A 21,861-nucleotide genomic window follows, 5' to 3' on the forward strand; every position below is an offset into this window, starting at 1 on the left:
TAGCAAGCTATAAACAATCACCTCGTCGGCTCCAGGGAAGATGTAGGTCTTAAAAATGAAAAGTTTAATACAATAACGTAATGAAATTAGATGTGGATATGTATTACTTCCTTCTCTTTTCAAAAATACAATTAGTTTCAGTATATCTCAATCAGTACTCATATCATGGAAAAATAACTGAAGCCTAACTAGGGAATTTTTTTACGGTTGTTCAATTTCCTTCAACAGTTCTTGGTTCCGATTGGAATGCAGCTGTAGCCGAATACCTGCCATGCGGAGCTATGCTATATATATTGTTATTAAGTACAACATCGCATAAAAATGATCAATTTTGTCAAAGCACCATAACTACGATATATTATTAGATGACAGTATTGTTCACGAATTTGATACGTTCGACCGAGCTACAAAAAAATAGCATAGCTCCACGGTTCAGTTCTTTCTGAACTCATCAATATAAGTTTAATTGAAATTGTCCAATAAAAAGTAATGAAAAGTTCTGCTAGGGTACTGGAAAAAAACACGAATTAGAGAAAACAGCATTTGAGGTGTGCACATGCCAACCATCTGAGTCCTCAGAAAATGGCGCAATGCAGATATTCCGGGAGAACTTCACGATAGTGAGTAATACCCAGATTAGGGAAGAGCACCAATTTTCAAACAAGAGCAAAATGGTGGCCACTGGATATGTGGCTTTACTTCAATTTGCTCAGAAATCGCCATTTCAGTGTTTTGGAGGCATCAAATGTATCATTTTTAGTTTGGTAGCTGGAGAACAAATTATCATGACAACACAGAGCAGACAAAAGAAGGACGAGAAAGGAATACGCCGGCACAAGCACTGACTGTTGACAAGGTTTACTGGAAAGCACGTCAAAATATACACATCACGGCCTGAAAAAAACAACGAACAAAGTATGCCTTGTCACATTCACATTGGGTGTATTCAAAACAAAACAAAAATTCATTATGAACCATTTAACAGCACGACCTCTTTCTTGGAGAGCGATACAGATGGTGCGCTGACATAATGATTCTGGTTTTCTGAAATTTATGCGCCATCCATTACCTGAAGCACCACCTTTTTCCAGTGTCTGTCTAGCACAATGCAGCACATGAATTCTGGCACACAGCATTCAGGATCTAGCAAATGATCGCAATCGCGGCAGTGAATCATCAAATTCACCCCTTACAGCTTTGTTTACTTCGTAAGGGTGCTCTTTTAACCTTTCATTGGCACACCTGCCAGTTTTACCAATGTAAACATAGCCACATTTCAAAGGAATCGAGTACATTATGCCTTCAGTGCACTCAATGAAGCGATTCGGATGGTTGAATGTGGAACCTTTATTGTCTTGCCGATCTTGGTTGACACACTTACACAGGTGCTGAAGCTTCTGAGGTGCGGAGAAAAGAACATCAATGCTGACTCAACTGCCTATTTTATTTAATTGGTGCGATAAATTGTGGATGCAGGTGACAGGCAAAACCTTTCTTTTCAGAGTTACAGTCTCAATGGGGGCGCAACATGCCTGTTTGAACTTGTGCTTAAGGCACTTGGCTACAGACACCAACAAAGGTTCTGAGTATCCAGCAGTAGACAAACAGCTAATAATATTTGCTAGGCAAAACTGGATCCCATGGCATGTACACACGATTTCATCAAGGCAGTTTAGAAGCAAAGTTTAGCAATCTCTCTTCACCAGCCTCGAGTGAGCCGAAGAAAACGGTTGTTTTCTCCGCACCTCAGAAAGCTTCAACATCAGTGTAAGCGTGTCAGCCGAGATCAGCAAGGCAACGAAGGTACTACAATCAACCATCAGAATCGCTTCGGAGATTGCACAGAAGGTATAGTGTACTCAATCCCCTTGAAAGGTGGATATGTTTACATTGGTCAAACTAGCAGGTATGCAGGTGGGAGGTTAAAAGAGCATGTGAACAAAGTTGTGAGGGGGAATTTAATAATTCGCTGTCGCGATTGCTATCATCTGCCAGATCCTGAACGCTGTTCGCCAGGATTCATGCGCTGCATTGTGCTAGACAAACAGGGAAAAGTTGGTGCGCGAGATAATAGAGGCCACAGAAACTGCAATCATTGCGGTAGCACACCTTCTGTATTGCTCACTAAGAAAGAGTTCGTGCTGTTAAATGCTTAATAATCAATTTTTGTTTTGATTTCAACACATCCAGTTGTGAATGTGACAAGGCATCTTTTGTGCATTGTTTTTTTAGGGCACAATGTATATATTTTGATTTGCTTTCCAATAAACGTTGCTGAAAGTCAGCGCTGGTCTTGTCTTGTCTGTGCTGTTTTGTCATGATGTATTACCAACAAGCCCGTCCACCCACCTTAGCAAACGTCAAATTAGACCTTGAGACCTGGTAGGTAGGTACTTAAAGTATATTGAACCCGAACATGCCATTTTTTGAAAATTAAAATTTGCGCATCTTTTTCATCATTTCAATGACAGCGTCTAAAGTTAATGTCTAGCAAGAGTAGATGAAAAAATTACGATGCTATTTGACAACTGCTGAAAATGCCATTAAAACAAGTCATGTGCCAAACAGACAAGCCTCTAAAGTGACCAACAGGATATGACACAAGACTGAAACTAAGCTACATAGGGGAAAAATTACAGAACAGCCTTACGATACAATATGTCACACTGATGCATTGTTAATGTGCAGCCTACACTTATAATAATAAAGCCTGCAAATCTTTCATGTCGTTGTTACTTTTTTTGTAATACCTGCATTTTAACCCCTGCCTGAAACACACCATCAGTTGTTGCTATGGGCTCCAGTATTTTCTAAAACCACTTTCCCAGTGTGAAACCAATGCTCCTAAAGCCCATTCAATTGCATATCTTCACAAGTGTGGGTGCCGTATTTTATATAGCACAAAATATAGAGAGGGAGTTACTATACGTCACCTATACTATAGGGGAGTTACTATACTATAGGGGAGTTACCCTACTATACTATAGGGGAGTTACTATACGTCACCAATCCCATGCCCCAGAAACAGGTTGCATGCCAAGCAGATCAGGAGTTCTGTAGGCAACAGGCTAAAGGAATGCCCCATTAACTTGCTCCAGGGGCATATTGGAACTCACTAACGCATTAGAAGGCACATCCCAAGACTGAAGAGAGAGAGAGAGTAAACGTTATTGTTCTGGGACTCAACAGGGAAGCAAGCTAGACTATTAATTCAAACATACTCAATGCACATTAGCCCACATTCTAGTTTAAAAACTTGCTTCAAGCTGATCTACAGAAGTAGAAAAAATGATGTGCATCAAAATTTAATATGGCTACCTTGGCATATCAGCAAGTCAAGATCTTTTAGTTTTGGTACATAACACCTAATGCAACCAAATTTCAAGGAAGGTCATTAAAAACCAGCCACATGTGAACAGAGACAATTTTTACTTTCAGTAATTTTAACTTGAACGGGACTGAAAAATTATGTTCAAACTAAGCAGAGCCTTCTATACACATTTCATGCTGAGGGAAGAAAATATATCAGTTCAGATAACCAAAAAGACACATGAAAGTGGCTGGCCCAGTGATAAGTGCCAGTGCACTCTCAGTAGTCCCATGCAAAACAGAACTTCCCTAATGTAATCAAACAAGATATCCACAAAATGCAATGCAAATTTCTGTTCTGGTTTGTTTGGCCACATTGTAGATGTGCGAATAAGAAACACCGCACTTCATACGCTTTTTTCTCGTCTTTTATCTGCTATGATTTAAGCTGTATGCTTGAGCAAAAGTAGGCAAACTTAAACTTGCCCTGAGATTGCTGCTTGGGACGCCAGGTCGTATGCCTTCCTTTGTGGCCTTCTCCTTTATATCTTCAAAGCTCTCAACGGCCACAAGTATCTTAATTTCGTGATCTTGGCTCCAGATTTTCACTAACATCTGCCAAACAAAAGAACAATATGATGTTACACCTGCAGAACCATAAATATCTAAAACATGGTGGTATGCGCTTTGTGCATCAGAAGAATTACACTACCAAAAATGTTCAGACAGTGCTATCATATATAAAGGGGCATGTAAAGGGGATGCATTTTGGCGGCTCTGCTACATGCTAAAATAAACTGATGACCACTTGTTTTGAACACGTTTAGTGAGAACTTGGGTCCAGGACACACAATTCAAATGTGTATACTCATTAAATTTTTCTGCTGCTGGCGAGAACAGTGGTAGAGGCTGTCATCGAAACTTGAGTGTATAGTGCGCCAAACACAAAAGAATTGAGCACTTGGAAATTCTGAAGTGGCAATAAATCAGTAACACAAAAGTGGCAACCCTCATTCATTAATTTTAATTAATGAGATAGAACCAGATTAAACTATTTCGTTAAAATCTGCATTAGCTATTGAATTTATTTATTTATCTCAAGTTTCCTCGAGGCTCATGCAGAGGCAGTGAGAGGGGAGTGAGCGGTTTCAAAGTGACACACAAGAACAATGCTGAACAGGTTTTCCCAGTAATCATGAACGCGTGTATAGTCGGGTACAACTTAAGAAGGCAGCGGCTTTTCCCTGTTAAAGAACCCCCTGCCAGCCAATGGCGTCAGCCGATGCTCATTGTCCTACTAGCGTGACAATGCAGGGAGTGGCAGATGAAAGCGGATGGTCCCCTCCATCCATAGTCCCGGCTGGACCCCTCTCTCCATTGTGGCACCGCTCCCTGCATTGTCACCCTAGAAGGGTCATGAGAATCGGCCGACGCCATTGGCTGCAGGGGGGTTCTTTGACGGGGAAAAGCCGCTGCCCTTTTAAGTTGTACCCGATTGCAACATCATACCATACAGGATTAAGAGGCAAATGAAATACGCATCACACCTTGCTATAAAAAATACGCAATGTACAATGAAGGTACTAGGGTGAGAAAAAAAACAATACAAGCCACGGTATCACAAGGTTAAAGTTGTTTAGAAATCGCAAGAGCAGCAACCAGTGACTATGCAACTGGCAAGAGCAATGCATAAATGGTACCCAGTACAATAAAAGTAGCGCTTAGACACGAAAGATAGTCTCAGTGAATAAATTCAGTGCTACTGGCAATATTTGCATTCATTTTGCTCCGAGACGAGTACGTGCTTCTCTTAATGCATTAATTAATCAATGAAATAATGAATTTGCTTCAGCTATTTGATGCACTTAATGACATGTTCATAAGTTCAATTTGCTGAGTTCACTAGTCAATTCGTTTCACTTGTGGATGGATCCACGAAATTAAGCACAGACAAAACAAAAATGCGTTGATGCTGCCTTATCTGTCGAAGACTGGATAGGGAGCAGAGTACCTCCCAGGCGCGAAGACGACAATATATGTCGTTCATGACGACAATACATGACGACAATACATTACGACAAACCATGACAATATATGTCTACCACCTGCTCATCACCTTATCAGTTCAATGCCGCGAATCGAAAACACGTGCGCCCGCGCCTCGCATGCAGGCGCGGCCATAAGTAAGCGGAGCACGCTATTGCGTTCGAAGTGCAATCACGCTTTCTCCATCGCCAATGAAGAAGCGTTGTCTGTCTACAAGAAAGCCCACCAACCTCCGCTACCAGCATGCTCGCACCACTGCTGGAAATTTCAATTAGGTGACGCGTGAAAAATATTCGAAGACAGTTGCGTGCTCCGTTTACTTCTGTCCGCGCCACGCTAAAGAGCCTTAATATTCCGAGCTGGCCATGTTACTGATAAGCCGACGCGAGGACGGTTTTGGCGCACTAGTTTTCTTTTCACCGCAGCCAATGCGTACAGTGAGTTTCCCGCCAAAACTGAAAGTGCCGTCTCAATAATGACACCGCTGATAAGAGATGAATGTATACATACCTTGAAAACGAGCAGCACCTCCGTCGTCCGGCCAAGAGATGCTGCGTTGCTTGCTAAACAGTTGCAGCGCGCTTGTATTTGCAGCCGCCTCCAGACAATGCGCTCTTCGCGCCCTACTATACTTCGTATGAGCAGCCGCGTTTGTGGCACTCCGCGCTGCGCACAGCGGCTCCAGGGGTGGTATTACTCCGCAGGACAATAATGTCCCCAATAATATAAAACGCCATTTCCGTCTGCGAACAGCCTGCATGTGTGTGACGCCTCCAATAAGCGTGCAGTCGCTCTGCGTAGCGCCGAACATAATAGCACGCAGATACGAAGGCTTTTTCGCTTTAGTTGCGCATTTCTAAATTGCGTAGCAGTTCCCGTTTCGAAACAAGAACTATACTTTGGCGATAGTGCCGGCGTGCGGGGCGAGTTCAGTTCAGTTTTTCCCGTAGATTTACAGAATTTTCTAACAGTGTACTTCACATGTGATGTTCACGTGCTAGGCCGTGACGTCACGCGTTCGGCTGAGCATGAAAAATAAGCGGCGCTTTAGCTTGGACTAAATCGAGTGAGAACTGGTAGTTTGGCGATGGTTTAGCCTGGAAGATGCCAAAGAAACGACCGACGGACAGCATAACAAGTAGCTTGGTTTGGGCTAGTTGGTAACAGTTCTTCGAAAACATAGCGCAAAAAGGACACGAACGACACAGAAGTGAACAGGACAGGCGCTATCCACTTCTGTGTCGTCCGTGTCCTTTTTGCTCTATATTTTCGAAGAGCATAACAAGAATTCGGCCGGCTAAACTAGCGTGAAGCTGCCGCTCCTCACTCGGTTCAACCGAAGCTAAAACTCCGTTAATTTTTTTGAAGATGTGCCCTTGTTAGTAAGTAGTGCGGAAACTCCAGCATTGCATCCCTGACGCCAAAATTCACGTGCGCTCCTTGCGGTTTTCGCGAGGCAAGTTCCTGTTGTTTTGCAGATAAGGAAGTAGTGAGAGCCTTAGACACGTTCAGTTCTTTTTACAAATCATCTCATGACCCCCACTGCTGCAGGAATGGCAAATGTCGCCTAAACGTTGACAGTGCATGCTAGTTTGAAATGTTAGTTCGATAGTGCATGTTAGTTTTTAAAACCACCGGTTTTTGTATTTAAGAATTTATCTCGAGTAGTCCTTTTCATTCGTGTGTCATTTCTAGATACAAGCCCAGCAACATTGCTTTTAATTTCTTTTCAACTTCTCGGGGCATTAGAAAGGACATTGTAGACCGCCCTTATAATGCACGTCCACCACAATAGAAAGCTCATGTGTGCAACATGTGCAACCTATGGATCCATCGCTGCCTCATTGTAAGGTGGGCCGGCACCTCTATCGCGCAGATAAGAATAAAAATCCTTCCCCCCCCCCCCGCAACCCCCCAAAAACAATTATATTGTTACAGGTTCTGTTTACAAAAGTTATTTACATAGGCAGGTCGACCCGAGCCTGGCGCGTCAGCGGCAAGATACCGAACTGCCACTTTTTCCCCCGCAACCCCAGAAAAAAAAAGAAATGATATTGTTACAGGTTCTATTTTTTTTATCCGAGAAGTCTGCCATGATGCATAAGTTGAGAAAAGGGGGAGTGGAATGTAGGTTACAGAAAGTTAAAAGAAGGAGTGTAGAGCACTTTCGGCGAGGTAGTCGCATAGGCTGCCGGTGAAGTTATTGTCCATAGTCCACTTCACATAGTCCCCGTCACGGTTCCACCACAGGCCGACCACCCTGAGGAGCCGTTTTCTAATAGGGACCGTCGGTGGGCAAGTCCACAACAGCTGCCGCACATCACAAATGTCCGGTGCAGCGCCGCAGTGAGGGCACCTGTCAGTTGCTGGCAGATATTTATCACCCAACCGATAACGGACAGATGGGGTCAGGGCCGCCCCTGCCCTAATCTGGCGCACTGATACCTCCTCCTGCCGAGTAAGATTATGGGGGAGATGGTGAGAAACGGAGGAATTAGAGCGCGTGCTCACTGACGCAGAGCTTGTGGATCGGAGACATAGGACAGGAACGGATCTGGGGGAAGAGTGGAAGGTGGCGGGTCGTCTGATGTGTCAATGGGAGTCATAGCATCTGCTTGAACGTTACGTGGATCGTGAGCATGACCGCGAATCCAGTGTATGCGTACAGGACATGGGTATATTGCGCAGAGTAGATGAATTGATTGTGTAATCTGGAATGTCCGTCGAACAGCCTTAAGCTGTTAAAGGGCGGCGAGGGAGTCTGTATAAATATGAACTGCATTGAATGTGGGAACGAGCGGAAGGGAAGCAATGGCATTATAAATGGCTTGAAGTTCCAATCCCAGGGGGGCACATGTATCTGCGGTGTACGTCGCACGAGAGTTGAGATGCGGATGGGAGGGACTATATACAGAAGTAGCTCCCCGTTCTGCAGTATGTGAAGCATCGGTGTACAATATGCACCCTCCCGGGAGATACGCGGCTGATACGGACGGGGAAACAGTGGGGAGATTGTCTGTGAGCTGACAATACGGCCACGGAGGGAGCATCTTTAAACGATGAAGTTGTAGAGACTGTTTACGAGCTCTGTTTTCCATCCGCTGGTCGATGAGTTCACTGAGAGTATTAAGTTGGACGAACTCCTGAAGCACGGGTATGGGTGTCAAACCAGGGAAAAATGTTATGGCCCGCATAGCCTCACGATTGATAGCTTCAAGGGAGTCCCACTGTCTGCGGGTGAGACGTTGAAATTGTGCCTGATATATTATCCGTGGGTGAAGGATAGAGCGCACAAGCTGGCGGGCCGTATGAGCACGTGCGCCACCAGACCGCATCGCTATGCGACGAATCAAAGGTTATTTACATAGGCAGGTCGACCCGAGCTTGGCGCGTCAGCGGCAAGATACCAAACTTCCTCTTTTTCTTCCTGCCTGCGCACTTCTTCGTTGTTCCGCGGAGCCCATGCGTAGCTAGTGACATTTCCCCGTTCGCAGACGAAGCCCTCTGGGCTAGTAAATCAATCTGGGTCCCGAGAGTGGAAGGGGTTTAGCCGTGCTACATGTACGACTTGGGGTTTCCTTGAGCGGCGTCCAGGCGTAGATTCTGGAGAGACCACATAGTTCAGGTCATTGAGGAGAGCGAAAACAATAAACAGGCCTGTGTAGTGGGACAGCAGCTTTTGTGATAAACCACGCTAGCGTAGAGGCGTCCACAACCATACAACGTTACCGAGCAGGTAGCAGACATCCTTGCGCCGGCGGTCACAACGCTGCTTAGAGCGATCCTGCGATGCCAAGGTGCGTATCCGGGCAATCCTACGGGCTTGTTCAGCGCGACATAGAGTGTTTGCATTAGAATGCTCCGTGTCGAGAGAGAAAGGCAAAATGCTGTCGAGGCAGCTTCGAGGCGGACGGGCATAAAGAAGGAAGAACGGGTTGTAGCCAGTTATTTCATGCCTCGACGTGTTATAGTCATATGTAATGAAGGGAAGCACGGCGTCCCAGCCCTTATGGCGGCAATCGACATACATGGAAAGCATGTTCGTAAGTATCCGATTGGTACGTTCAACCAGTCCGTTCGTCTGGGAGTGGTACGGCGTCGAGTGGCGAAAATGGCATGAACAAAGACGCAGAAGCTCTTCCGCAACATCTGCTGTCAACTGGCAACCACGGTTACTGAACGAATGAATCAAAAACTTTATTGTTACAAGGGTTCTTTCTCTCAGCGTAGGTGGAGCTGATAACAACTCGAGGAGGTCTACGCCGGAGGATGGCAGGATGAGGAAGAAAGAGCAAGACTTCAGCAGCCGTGGCGCATATTCGGGCGGAGGTTTCACAGTAACATGTGAGGTGATCAAAGCACACGATGACCCAGCGGTTACCGTTGGACAAGCGGGGAAACGCACCGAGAAGATCGAGACCAACTTGTTCGTATGGTGTGCTTGGAGGTCGCACAGGATGCAGGCGTCCAGGCGGAGAAGTTGTCGGAAGCTTGAACCGCTTACACGGCTTGCAGGTGGCCACGTAGCGTTGAACCATGTGATGCATTTTTGTGCAGTAAAAACGTTCATTGATGCGGTTGAGGGACCTGGCAAACTCCAAGTGCCCAACCGTGAGGGCATCGTGCATTGCGAGTAGAACAGAGGAATACAGAGTAGCTGGAACGCGCGCACTTCCTGACGAGCAATTAGTTCTATAAACTAAATAAATCGCGAATGCAGAAAGGACTTGCGGATGCCGGGTCACGGGCCTCAGCAAAAAGCGGCACCAAGTGCTGATCCTTCCGTTGTTCGGCCTGGAAAGTGCCAAGATCCGGAAACTCTTGTGAAACGGCAGTGAGATAGTACTCAAACTTTTCATCATCGGAAGTAGTAGCCGTGAGCGGTAGCCGCGAGAGGCAATCTGCGTCGGCATTTAGACGGCCACTTTTGTAAGAGACTTTAAGTTGAACTCTTGCAGGCGTAATGCCCAGCGGGCCAAGCGACCGCGGGGGTCGCGTAGATTCACAAGCCAGCGCAGAGAATGATGGTGTGTAAGAACTGTAAAAGCACGTCCATAAATGTACAAACGAAACCGTTGTACGCCGAAAGCAACGGTGAGACACTCTTGCTCTGTTGCAGTGTAATTGCGTTCCGACTTGCTGAGGGCGCCACTTGCATAAGCGACAACGGGTTAACTGCCCTCACGGCGTTGGAAAAGCACAGCACCCACGCTGATGCCGCTGGTGTCAGTGTGGAGTTCAGTGGGTGCTGTCGGGCAGAAAGGACCCAATATTAGCCGCGAGATAAGGAGGAACTTGAGCTGGCGAAACTCGGAGTCGCATTCGGGAGTCCAGTGGAAAGCAGTGTCTTTCTGCAGGAAACTTTGGAGCGGGTAGGCTAAATTAGAAAAAAATTGGGAACGAAACGCCGAAAATATGAGCAAAGCCCTAGGAAACTGCTGAGCTCTTTCACTGATTTGGGCTGTTAAACACTGCTTACAGCTTTAACCTTCTGCGGGTCGAGCCTGACGCCATCCGTGTCAACTAGATGACCAAGCACAGTAAATTGGCATTCACCGAAACAACATTTCTTGGAGTTCAGTACGAGACGCGTTCTCTCTATGTAGTCTAGGACAACGGCTAAGCGTCTGTTATGTTCTCGGCGAAGGTCCTTCCAAAAATAACAACATCGTCCAGATAACACATGCAAAACTTGCCACTTCAGGCCACGTAAAAGCGTATCCATAAATCGTTCAAAAGTGGCAGGAGCATTGCAAAGGCCGAATGGCATAACATTAAATTCATACAACCCGCCAGGCGTCACGAAAGCCGTTTTCTCTTTGTCTTTCGGGTGCATCGGGATCTGCCAGTATACGGACCATAGATCCACCGAGGAAAAGTAGGAAGCTGAGTGGAGGCAGTCAATGGCATCATCAACGCGTGGGAGCGGGTAAACATCCTTCTTTGTGACAGTGTTAAGCCGGCGATAGTCGACACAAAATCGCCATGTGCCATCTTTCTTTTTGACTAGGATCACTGGAGCAGCCCACGGGCGTGAAGATTCCTGAATAATGCCGCGGTGTAATATGTCACGGACTTGTTCATCGATCATCTCTCATTCGGAAGGCGAGACGCGGTATGGCTTCTGTCGAATCGGTTGTGCAGATCCAGTAATGATCATGTGATGGTACGGGAAGATGGAATCGGCGGTGGTTGGTCGCGACCGAAGTCAAACACGTCCGCATGCTTCATAAAAACGGCCACTAGTAACTGGCAGTCGTGAGTGGGCAGGGATTTGTTGACCATAGCTAGGAAATCACAAAATGAACAAGGGAGGGGAAAACCTCAGGTTGCTTGAGCCAACGTTTCGACAAGAGGACTTGTCTTCGTCTGGGCAAAGCGTTCATCATTGGCAGGGATGAAATAGGGCCTTCGCTCCGAGGAGGAAGGCCCCGGGGTGGGGAAGGAAAGAGGTGTGAGAGGGGATGCGAGTCAGGAAGGGGTGGGAGGTGAATCTTGGTTCGTTAAGCTGCAATACTGAAAAAACTTATACCCGGGGGGTGTGTAATGAACAAAGGCTTTGAAGGGGCTGCGACGGAGGGGAGGCGCTTGGTGGACCTGTAAGACTCAGATAAGGGGATTAGTCAGCGTGGTACAAGGCAAACAAAATAGGCTGGCACTGGAAGGAGAAAGAAAGGGGGGGGGGGGGGGCACATTTCCAACGAAGGACAAGGCAAGGGTGGGGGAGAATGGCTCGGGTTCAGAGAAAGTCAAAAAGTGGCGGCGGAGGGGGTCACAGGAATGTCATGGTTTCCGAGAACTGATAGTAGGGGATTAGGAGAGAAAAAAAAGGTGAGCAATGAGAGAGGGTGAGAAGGCCGGAAATGTGGTGGAAGGTATGACATGGGTCTAGGTTCTAGGAAATGGTCTGACCACGTGCAAGACATCTGTTAGTTTAAAGTTATGCTAACCCTGGAATGTCCCTGACAGATTCCAGGTTTCCTCTGGACATGTTAATCCCTGTTGGTTGCAGTGATTTAAATTTGTGGATTAGGAATGCTTCTCTGTATTTTCTGTCCCTAGTCGATTTGAAGCCTGACTGAAGAATGAACAATTTGAGTTCGTCGAATTTGTGATGGCGTTGATTAAAATGGGTCGACACTGCCTTCTGTTCATTCCATGTTGTGTCAGCCCGGTGCCCGTTTAATCTGGCACTCATTGTTTGCCCGGTTTCTGCGATATACTGTTTCTGGCAGAAGGAGCACTGGAGCATGTTGATAATATTGGAACATGTGCAGTCAAAACTGGTCTTTATATCTAAACTGAAATCGCTTGCCGTACTTTTAACCGTAGTGTCCCTTTGTATATGTTTGCATGTCTTGCATCTAGGTCGAGAGCATGAAGTTACTGTCGGTGATTGTTACCGAGCCTAGCATGCACCAGGATGTCCTTCAGGTTTGTGTTGCGTCTGTATGTTACCCTTGGTGCGTCGGCAAATATTTTCTTGAGACGGTCCTTCTCCCACTCTGGCCAACACTCAACAACAGACCACCCACAAAAGCGACAACACCCAGGAACGACCACAGCCTCCCCCCGCTAGGACCCAGGACACCTCCACGCAGTTCACTCCAGAGACTCGCGACGCTGGCACACAGACGGTAACCGTGGATCCCACACCAGCGGAACAGCACGTAGGAATCCCACCGAAAGTAGCCACTAAACAACAAAGCCACCACTTCACACAGACACCTAAGCGATTAATGACGCACACTAGCACCCAGATTATCACCGACGTGGACCTCGACACCGCTACCACCCCCAAAGAGAAGTCCCCTAAACACACAACATCCTTCAAGAGGTCCACTCGGCGCAAGCACAGATGACGTACATCTGGCAGCACCAGTCGCCCCGAACCCAAAAGACGAATTTTCCTGGTCGCCAGAAAACTAGCCACTAAACAAACTAACTACCGATTCCACCTACACACTTACAAATGCTACTCGCAGCACAGGACAATACCCAAAGGACTTCGAGTTAATGTTAGGTGCTCCCTCGGTGCGCTCAGGCCTGAACTCCTGGCTCGATGGGAAAAGGTTTCAAATGACGCATCACTTTCATTCATAGCTATTTGAAAAGAACATTGTCAAGAGCAGTTAAATTCCCTCGATGATCAACTTAGTAAGATAGAACTAAATTCGGACGAAAGCCAGGCACTAGCAGATTTTGTAACCAGAAAGGAACGCAAGCTGCACGATAAACAACAGCGAAAACAAATTCGAGATAAATTTCCGCTAGATACGAATATATTTGGACAGTTTAACAACCGCCCGCCAATCTCGATACAGACAAAAGATACGCCTTTTTCGCCGCAGGACACTGACAGCAACATTATCGATATTTCGAAATCCCTAAGTGATAGCGACAAACGAATTCTGAAGCATGGCCTTACATTTTGTCCAACTAACAATAATTTTAACGAGTATGAACTTCACAGAGATCTCACAGAATTTGCGTGAAGATTGCGAATTAAGGAATTCTTTGCCGAAAAAACGAACACCCCGATTACTAACCTAGCTCTTTCCTGTAACTCGTGGTCAACACGTGCTCACCCTACTGAAGTAACCAGCCTTAAACCCATCCCTCTCAAAGCCGAAAGCACATGGACGCCGGAAGCGCAGCAGAGTCCCGAATTAGACTTGTACATTAAATCTGTGTCGAAAGAAATTATAGGCCAAACAAAGCAAGTTCGAAAACGCAGAAACGTTACCCCAACGGAACAGGCTACTCTGAACCACTTAGCTTCTAGAACCGATATAGTCATTAAGCCTGCAGACAAAGGAGGTAACATAGTTATCCTGCCGGCCGAAAAATACAAAAAGAAGCTTTTAGGCAACTCAACAACCCTTGTCATTATAGGAAATTAGATTCAGATCCCACTTCAGAGTTCTGCAAATTGATTCTGAACAAACTGGCAAACTTATTATCAAGGGAACTAATCACGCAGTCCGACTACCACTTTTTAAATCCGGTAAACAAACAGGCAGGACGCTTTTACCTACTTCCCAAAATCCATAAGGTTTCCGCAGAAGACTTGTTTACCGCAGATATCCCCGGCAGACCTATCGTTTCAAATAATAACACGCCCACAGAGAACTTATCAATTTTCCTGAACCACTACCTTGCACATATTCCCACCCACCTCCCTTCCTTTGTCGAGGATACACCGCACTTTCTCCGCATAATAGAGTCTCTGAATGACGCTTCCATTATCCCAGCAGATAGCATACTTGTCACACTTGAGGTCGCCGCTTTGTACACAAATATTCCCATTATTGAAGGTATCGACGCACTCTCCAAATTTCTAAGTCAAAGTCCTCACCCGCACGAAACTGAAGTGTACCTCACGCTACTTGAATTGGTACTAACACTCAACTACTTTGAATTCGATTCTTCTTACTACCTTCAAGTATTTGGAACAAGCATGGGCACTCCCTTCGCACCCACCTACGCGAACATTTTTATGCGGCTACTAGAATCTCAACTTCTAAATTCATTTCTAAAAAACCACTTATGTACCTACGTTACATAGACGACATTTTCATGATATGGGAGCATGGGACTGAGACCCTGAAGGCATTCGTCACACATTTCAATTCATGCCACTCCAGCATTAAATTCACCTTCAACACCTCGAAAACGCAAGTCAATTTCCTTCACACCACTGTCCATTTAGAAAATAGCAAGCTCAAAACCACACTTTACAGGAAGCCTACTGACCGACAACAACACTTAGATTTCACTAGCCATCATCCAAGACACTGCAAACAAGGTATATTCGTAGGACAGGCAACAAGACTAAGAAGAATATATAGCGACGACGACGACTACCTGAAACACCTCCACTCGCTAAAAAACACACTAATCACCAGAAACCATCCACAGACAATCCTTAATAATGCGTTCCAACGAGCAACCACTTTTAAACGAGATGTAGTTCTTAAAAAACGAACAAAAGCTAACAGTCAACGACCTCCTGCACTTATAACGAAATACTCAAACGCGCTTATAAACATAAACAATATCCTGCGGAAATACCACCCCATTTTAACTAGCAACGACCGTCTCAAGAAAATATTTCCCGACGCACCAAGGGTAACATACAGACGATACACAAACCTGAAGGACACCCTGGTGCATGCTAGGGTCGGTAAGAAACCACCACCGACAGTAACTTCATGCTCTCGACCTAGATCCAAGACATGCAAACATTTACAAAGGGTCACTACGGTTAAAAGTACGGCAAGCGATTTCAGTTTCGATATAAAGACCAGTTTTGACTGCACATCTTCCAATATTATCTATATGCTCCAGTGCTCCTTCTGCCAGAAACAATATATCGGAGAAACCGGGCAAACAATGAGTGCCAGATTAAACGGGCACCGGCCTGACACAACACGGAATGAACAGAAGGCAGTGTCGACCCATTTTAATCAACGCCATCACAAATTCGACGAACTCAAATTGTTCATTCTTCAGTCAGGCTTCAAATCGACTAGGGACAGAAAATACAGAGAAGCATTAATAATCCACAAATTTAAAACACTGCAACCAACAGGGATTAACATGTCTAGAGGAAACCTGGAATCTCTCAGGTACATTCCAGGGTTAGCATAATTTTAAACTAACAGATGTCTTCCACGTGGTCAGACCATTTCCTAGAACCTAGACCCACGTCATACCTTAAACCACATTTCCGGCCTTCTCACCCTCTCCCTTTGTTCACCTTTTTTTTTTCTCTCCTAATCCCCTACTATCAGTTCTCGGAAACCATGACATTCCTGTTACCCCCTCCGCCCCCACTTTTTGGCTTTCTCTGAACCCGAGCCATTCTCCCCCACCCCTGCCTTGTCCTTCGTTGGAAATGCGCCCCCCCCCCTTTCTTTCTCCTTCTAGTGCCAGCCTATTTTGTTTGCCTTGTACCACGCTGACTAATCCCCTTATCTGAGTCTTACAGGTCCACCAAGCGCCTCCCCACCATCGCAGCCCCTTCAAAGCCTTTGTTCATTACACACCCCCCGGGTATAAGTTTTTTCAGTATTGCAGCTTAACGAACCAAGATTCACCTTCCACCCTTCCTGACCCGCATCCCCTCTCACACCTCTTTCCTTCCCCACCCCGGGCCCTTCCTCCTCGGAGCGAAGGCCCTATTTAATCTCTGCCAATGATGAACGCTTTGCCCAGACGAAGACAAGTCCCCTTATCGAAACGTTGGCTCAAGCAACCTGAGGTTTCCCCTCCCTTGTTCATTTTGTGATCGCCAAGGACCATCTACCATACCCTTTCTCTACCATAGCTAGGAAATGAGAGTCGCTCAGATCGCGGCGTCTACTTGGACGACACACGTTGTAAGTGATACAGAAAAACAGAAAAAACTGTACAGAAAAACTGTCTTCAAAGCCGGCAAGTTTTAAACCACATGGCAAATCAGCAGGTTCTTTGCAATGATTGACAGTCCAAAGAGAGGCATGGCTCTTGGTCACACGGACGAGGCTGCGGGGTAGTACCAGAACACTTTTCTTTGCGCAGTTGAGGGAAGCAGGTTCCACCACAGCATCGAAGGCATCAGAAACAGCGCTAGAGGACAAAACGGGTACGAATATGGCAGACATCGCTGGAACGAAGGTACCCGCGGAAACAGAAAACACTTTGGCAACCACCGGTGAGTCTTCTATGCGAGGTGACCGAAGGCCAGGACTTAATGTTATGCCGTCACTGCGGAAGTCGAGGCTAGCGCCGCACTGCTGTAAAAATTCAATACTTAGGATGATGTCGTGCGTAGAACGAGGAAGCACCGTGAATTCAGTTCGGAACACGTGGCCAGCGATCACTACATTTACAAAACAAATACCAATCGGAACCAATGATTCTCCCCCTACACCACGTAATATGACAGTACTATCCCAAGCGAACGTAATTTTACGACCCAGGCGGTTTTTGAAAGCTGAAATCATTACCCACACTGTGGCACCAGCGTCCACTAGGGCCGTGACACAAATACCGTTCACTAAAACTTAGATGCGGTTCCTTAACATAACAATTGGCTGAGGAATTGGCAATATCGATGACCGGGCGACCGCACCACTATCGGCCGCGAACGTTAGTTTCCCGGTGACGATGGGGAACGACGTTGGGGAGAAGGCGAGCGGCGAGAGCGGTGCGGAGGTAGAGTGCGGCTTCGGTCAGAGGCAGGACAATCGTTCCGTAGTGCCGCGTAGCTGGATGGGCGCTGACATGACGTAAAACACGGTCATGAACAGGCGTATTGGAACTGGGATGGGGGCGCGACCGTTGGGCTGGGAGCGGGAAAACAGGGCCCGGCGACAGCAGAATCTGGAGATATGACCGATCAAACCACATCGGTAACAAACTGGTGGGTCGTGGGGACACTCGAAATAACACTTCTCGTATACAGTGTCGAAGTGGCCATCGTACTCCGGCTGCCGCCGGTGGCTTTGCGGACGAACTGCCGCTCTGGGGTTGGGGCGACTGATCCGGGGAGCGTCGCTGTAATCGATGCAAGTGGCACTGGTAGCAGCCTGACTGGACAAACTCGAAGGGGAGGAGCGGTAGGCCGGAGCTGCCGGCAGAGAACAGCTCTGACACGAAACGTCACTGCGGCGCAAAAGATTTTGATGTCGGGAGAGTTCGTCACGGGTGATTAGAAGAATGACGTCAGGAAGACTCACATCTTCACAGGCTCGTGGAAGTCCACGCTGGCGACGGTGGTGACTTCAGGCAGGCGGCCGAACTTGGAGGAATTCGCCGGAGCTTAAGAGCTTCAATGGTTCGGCAGTCCCTGATGATATCCGTGGGGGAGTGTAAATTTTCTTTCCTAATAAGAAAACTGTAGACGTCCTCTGCGATACCCTTGCGGAGATGATCTTCGTCGGACATAGTGGGATTAACGACTTTGTACAGCTTCAATACCTCTTCTATGTACGTCGTGCACGTCTCTCCAGACACTTGCGCTCTCTGAGGCAAAGACTGCTCAGCGGGTTTTCGTTTCACAGCGGTATCCCCGAAGCAGCTGTGGAGCTCTTCCATGAAGCGGTCCCAACTCGTTAAAGAGGTTTCATGGTTCTCGAACCAATTAAAGCGGCACCATCCAGAAAGAAAACGACATTGGCCAGCTGCAGAGTGGCATCCCAACGGTTGTATTTGCTCACCCGCGGGTAATTGGTGCTCCAATCATCCACATCTTCGCCAGCCTTCCCGGAAAAAGTGTGCGGCTCACGGTAGTGCTGCAAGCGGGCGCTGCTACTCCGGTCGGACCTGCGGCGGCTTCTTCGGTCATTTGCACGGGCAACGGTGGCAATCCGGCAATTCTTCGGCTGCAGCGGTTTCGACAGGGGTCCGTGGTGATGTAACTAGAACCTGCACCATACTATTACAGGTTCTATTTACAAAGGTTATGTACATAGCCAGGTCGACCCGAGCCTGGCGCGTCAGCGGCAATATACCGAACTTATTTTTTTCTTCTTGCGTGCGCAGTTATTCGTTGTTTTGCAGGTCCCATGCGTAGCGCGTGACACGGCGCCCCCGAAGTGCTCATCACAGACTGAGGAACGGCGTTCACAGCGAAGCTGACACAAGCCATCTTACACTACAGTCAGATAAGCCATCGGAGGACAACTACCTATCATCCGCAAACCAACGGACTCACAGAGCGTCTGAACAAAACCGTCGGAGACATGCTCTCCATGTACATCGACGCCGAACACAAGACGTGGGACTCCATTCTGCCCTACGTGAGTTTCGCCTATAACACTGCCGTCCAGGAGACAACCAGGTTTATCCGATTCCAGCTGGTATACGGCAGGAAGCCCATGACAACACTCGACGCAATGCTCCCGCACGTTTCCGAAGAAGACAACCTCGACGTCGCCGCCTACCTTCATCGCACCGAGGAAGCCCGAAGACTAGCGAGGCTTCGCATTCAAGACCAGCAGCACACCGACGCCCGACGCTACAACCTGCGCCGACGAGACACGCATTACAAGCCAGGTGATCGGGTTTGGATATGGACGCCGATTCGCCGCCGTGGATTGAGCGAAAAGTTGCTTCGACGCAACTTTGGCCCGTACAGGGTTCTCCGTCGCATCGGTGACCTCGACTAAGAAGTCCTCCCCGACGGCACGACAGCATCTCAGCGACGCCGCCCACGCCCGGAAGTCGTTGATGTCGTACGCCTCAAGCCATATTATGAACGCTAAAGGACTCGAAGTTTTCATTCTCCGTGTTTATTTTCATATTAAAGCATCGAGACGATGCTTCTTTGGAAGGGGGTAATGCCACGTATCATTGTAGTGTTTGTTCGTTCACGCTCAAGGCTGCAGGAAAGGGCTGTTATCATTTTTGTTCGTGACGCGAGAAGCGACCAGTCTAATCACGATTGATCGCAGCCATGAAATGCTGCATCTAGGTTTTTCCAGATTACTGTAGATGACCTTGTCCTGCTATCTGGAAGTTTCCTTACCGGCTTTAAATTGAGCGATGCCGCGAGCGGCGGGCATTCGTAGTTCGACGGCTGACGAGCACGTTTGTTGCTTACTTTCTGGATACAGCGCGTAACGTGTTTTTTACACAACACGTGGTTGGCCCTACAGCCGAGCCGCCGCCGGCATTTTTCGTTAACGTGCGTCGCACACTGGCGCCGTTGTCTGCCAGCGTGCCCGATCTTGATGTTGATGAAACCCCGCCCTCCAGGATGTGTGAAGCACTAACGGTAGCTGAGCTGACACGCGAACAACTCCAGAAAACGAGAGGGGCACGCTGGCGCCAACTGACCTCAGCTGCGCTTCCTGCAGATGTCAGGAACTTCGGCTGGCTGCGAGGCTGGCGGGTCCTGCCCACAAGAGACCGCCTTGCTGCGTGGGGCGTGGCGCCCTCCGCCCGATGCCCGCAATGCGGTCTCTTAGAAACATTGCGGCACGCAATGTTCGACTGTGCAGTGGCGCGCACCTTTTGGGTACTAGTGTCACGAATGTTCGTAATCCGCCTCGAAGCGCGCTCTAGTTCACGCGAACTGTTTACAAATATGCTCTTGTGTGTCGGCATGTTCGTTTTGTGGCGGCAGCGTGGAGCGGCTTCCTTAAATGGGCGTCCGCAAAGAGCAATGTTTCCAATGTTGCAGCGCCTCCGCACGCGCCTCTTTGAGCAAGCATGCGTGGACGCACTGACAATGAGTGAGGCTGAGTTCTTGCGCAAATGGTCGACATACTTTATCGTCCTGCGCGGCGGTCGAGTGTCGGCTTTCTTACTGCCTTACTGACGTGCTCAGTGCTGCGTCACTGCGCATGTGCTTGACTGATCAGAGCATTGAGTTCAGCAGTTTTGCTTTGCATTTTTGTTGACATTAGTTGAAAATAAACTTCTCTTTCTACGCCGCCGCCGAGTGATCCAGTTCTTTTGCTGGCGCAAGTCAGCCCAAATAAACAGCTTCGTTTACAAGACTTCTTGGTGTCTTCCTGAACGCTGGACTGCCGTCACTACAACGTGATAAATTATGCGACTTCTGTTGCGGTACCACTAGGCAGTGCTTTTGCTTTGGCGCAGCAGGTCATGTAGTCGGTGGCCACGATGATCCACTTGTTACCTGACGATGAAGTCGGAAAAGGGGCCGAGGAGGTCCATCCCTATTTGCTGGAAGGGCTCAGTTGGAGGTGGTATGGGGTTCAGGAGTTCGTCTGGTCTAATCGGAGGCGTTTTGCATCGCTGACACTCACGGCACGTTTTCACGTAATGGGAAACGTCGGCAGCTAGCCGCGGCCAATAGTACTTCTCCTGGATGCGGTGCAACGTGCGAGCAATGCCTAGATGCCCTGCAGTCGGCTCATCATGACACTCCTGCATAATTTCTTGCCTGAGATTTTGGGGCACGACAAGAAGATGCACTGTCCTGTTGGGCGCAAAGTTCTTCAGGAGGACATTATTCTGAAAGACGAAGGACGACTGTTGGCGCATGAACCCTCGGGGAGGCGATGCGGTCTTGCCTTTCAAATAATCAACTAGGCTGTTCAACTCGGGATCCAAGCGCTGCTGCTGCGCGAAACTGCTGGCGCTTATCGGTCTTAAGAAAGCGTCATCGTCTTCCTCTTCCGATGCTGCGTCTACGGGGGCTCGCGATAAGCAGTCTGCATCGGGATGCTTGCGGCCAGATATGTAGACTACAGTTATGCCGAATTCTTGAAGGCGCAGGCTCGAACGAGCAAGGAGCCATAGGGATCTTTCAAGTTGGCAAGCCAGCATAGAGCATGGTGATCGCTCACAACTTTGAATGGCTGTCCGTACAGGTAGGGTCGAAATTTCGACGTGGCCCAAATAATGGGCGAGACATTCTTTCTCGGTCGTCGAATACTTGACTTCGGCTTTCGACAGTGAACGGCTAGCGTACAGATGGCAAAACGCATGTCTAGAACACGTTCTGAGTGTGTTTTGGGCTCAACACGCAAGAACTAGCGATAATAT

This window comes from Amblyomma mixtum, chromosome 2 (assembly GCF_055824585.1).
Source record: "Amblyomma mixtum isolate Tamu chromosome 2, ASM5582458v1, whole genome shotgun sequence".
NCBI lineage: Eukaryota > Metazoa > Arthropoda > Arachnida > Ixodida > Ixodidae > Amblyomma > Amblyomma mixtum.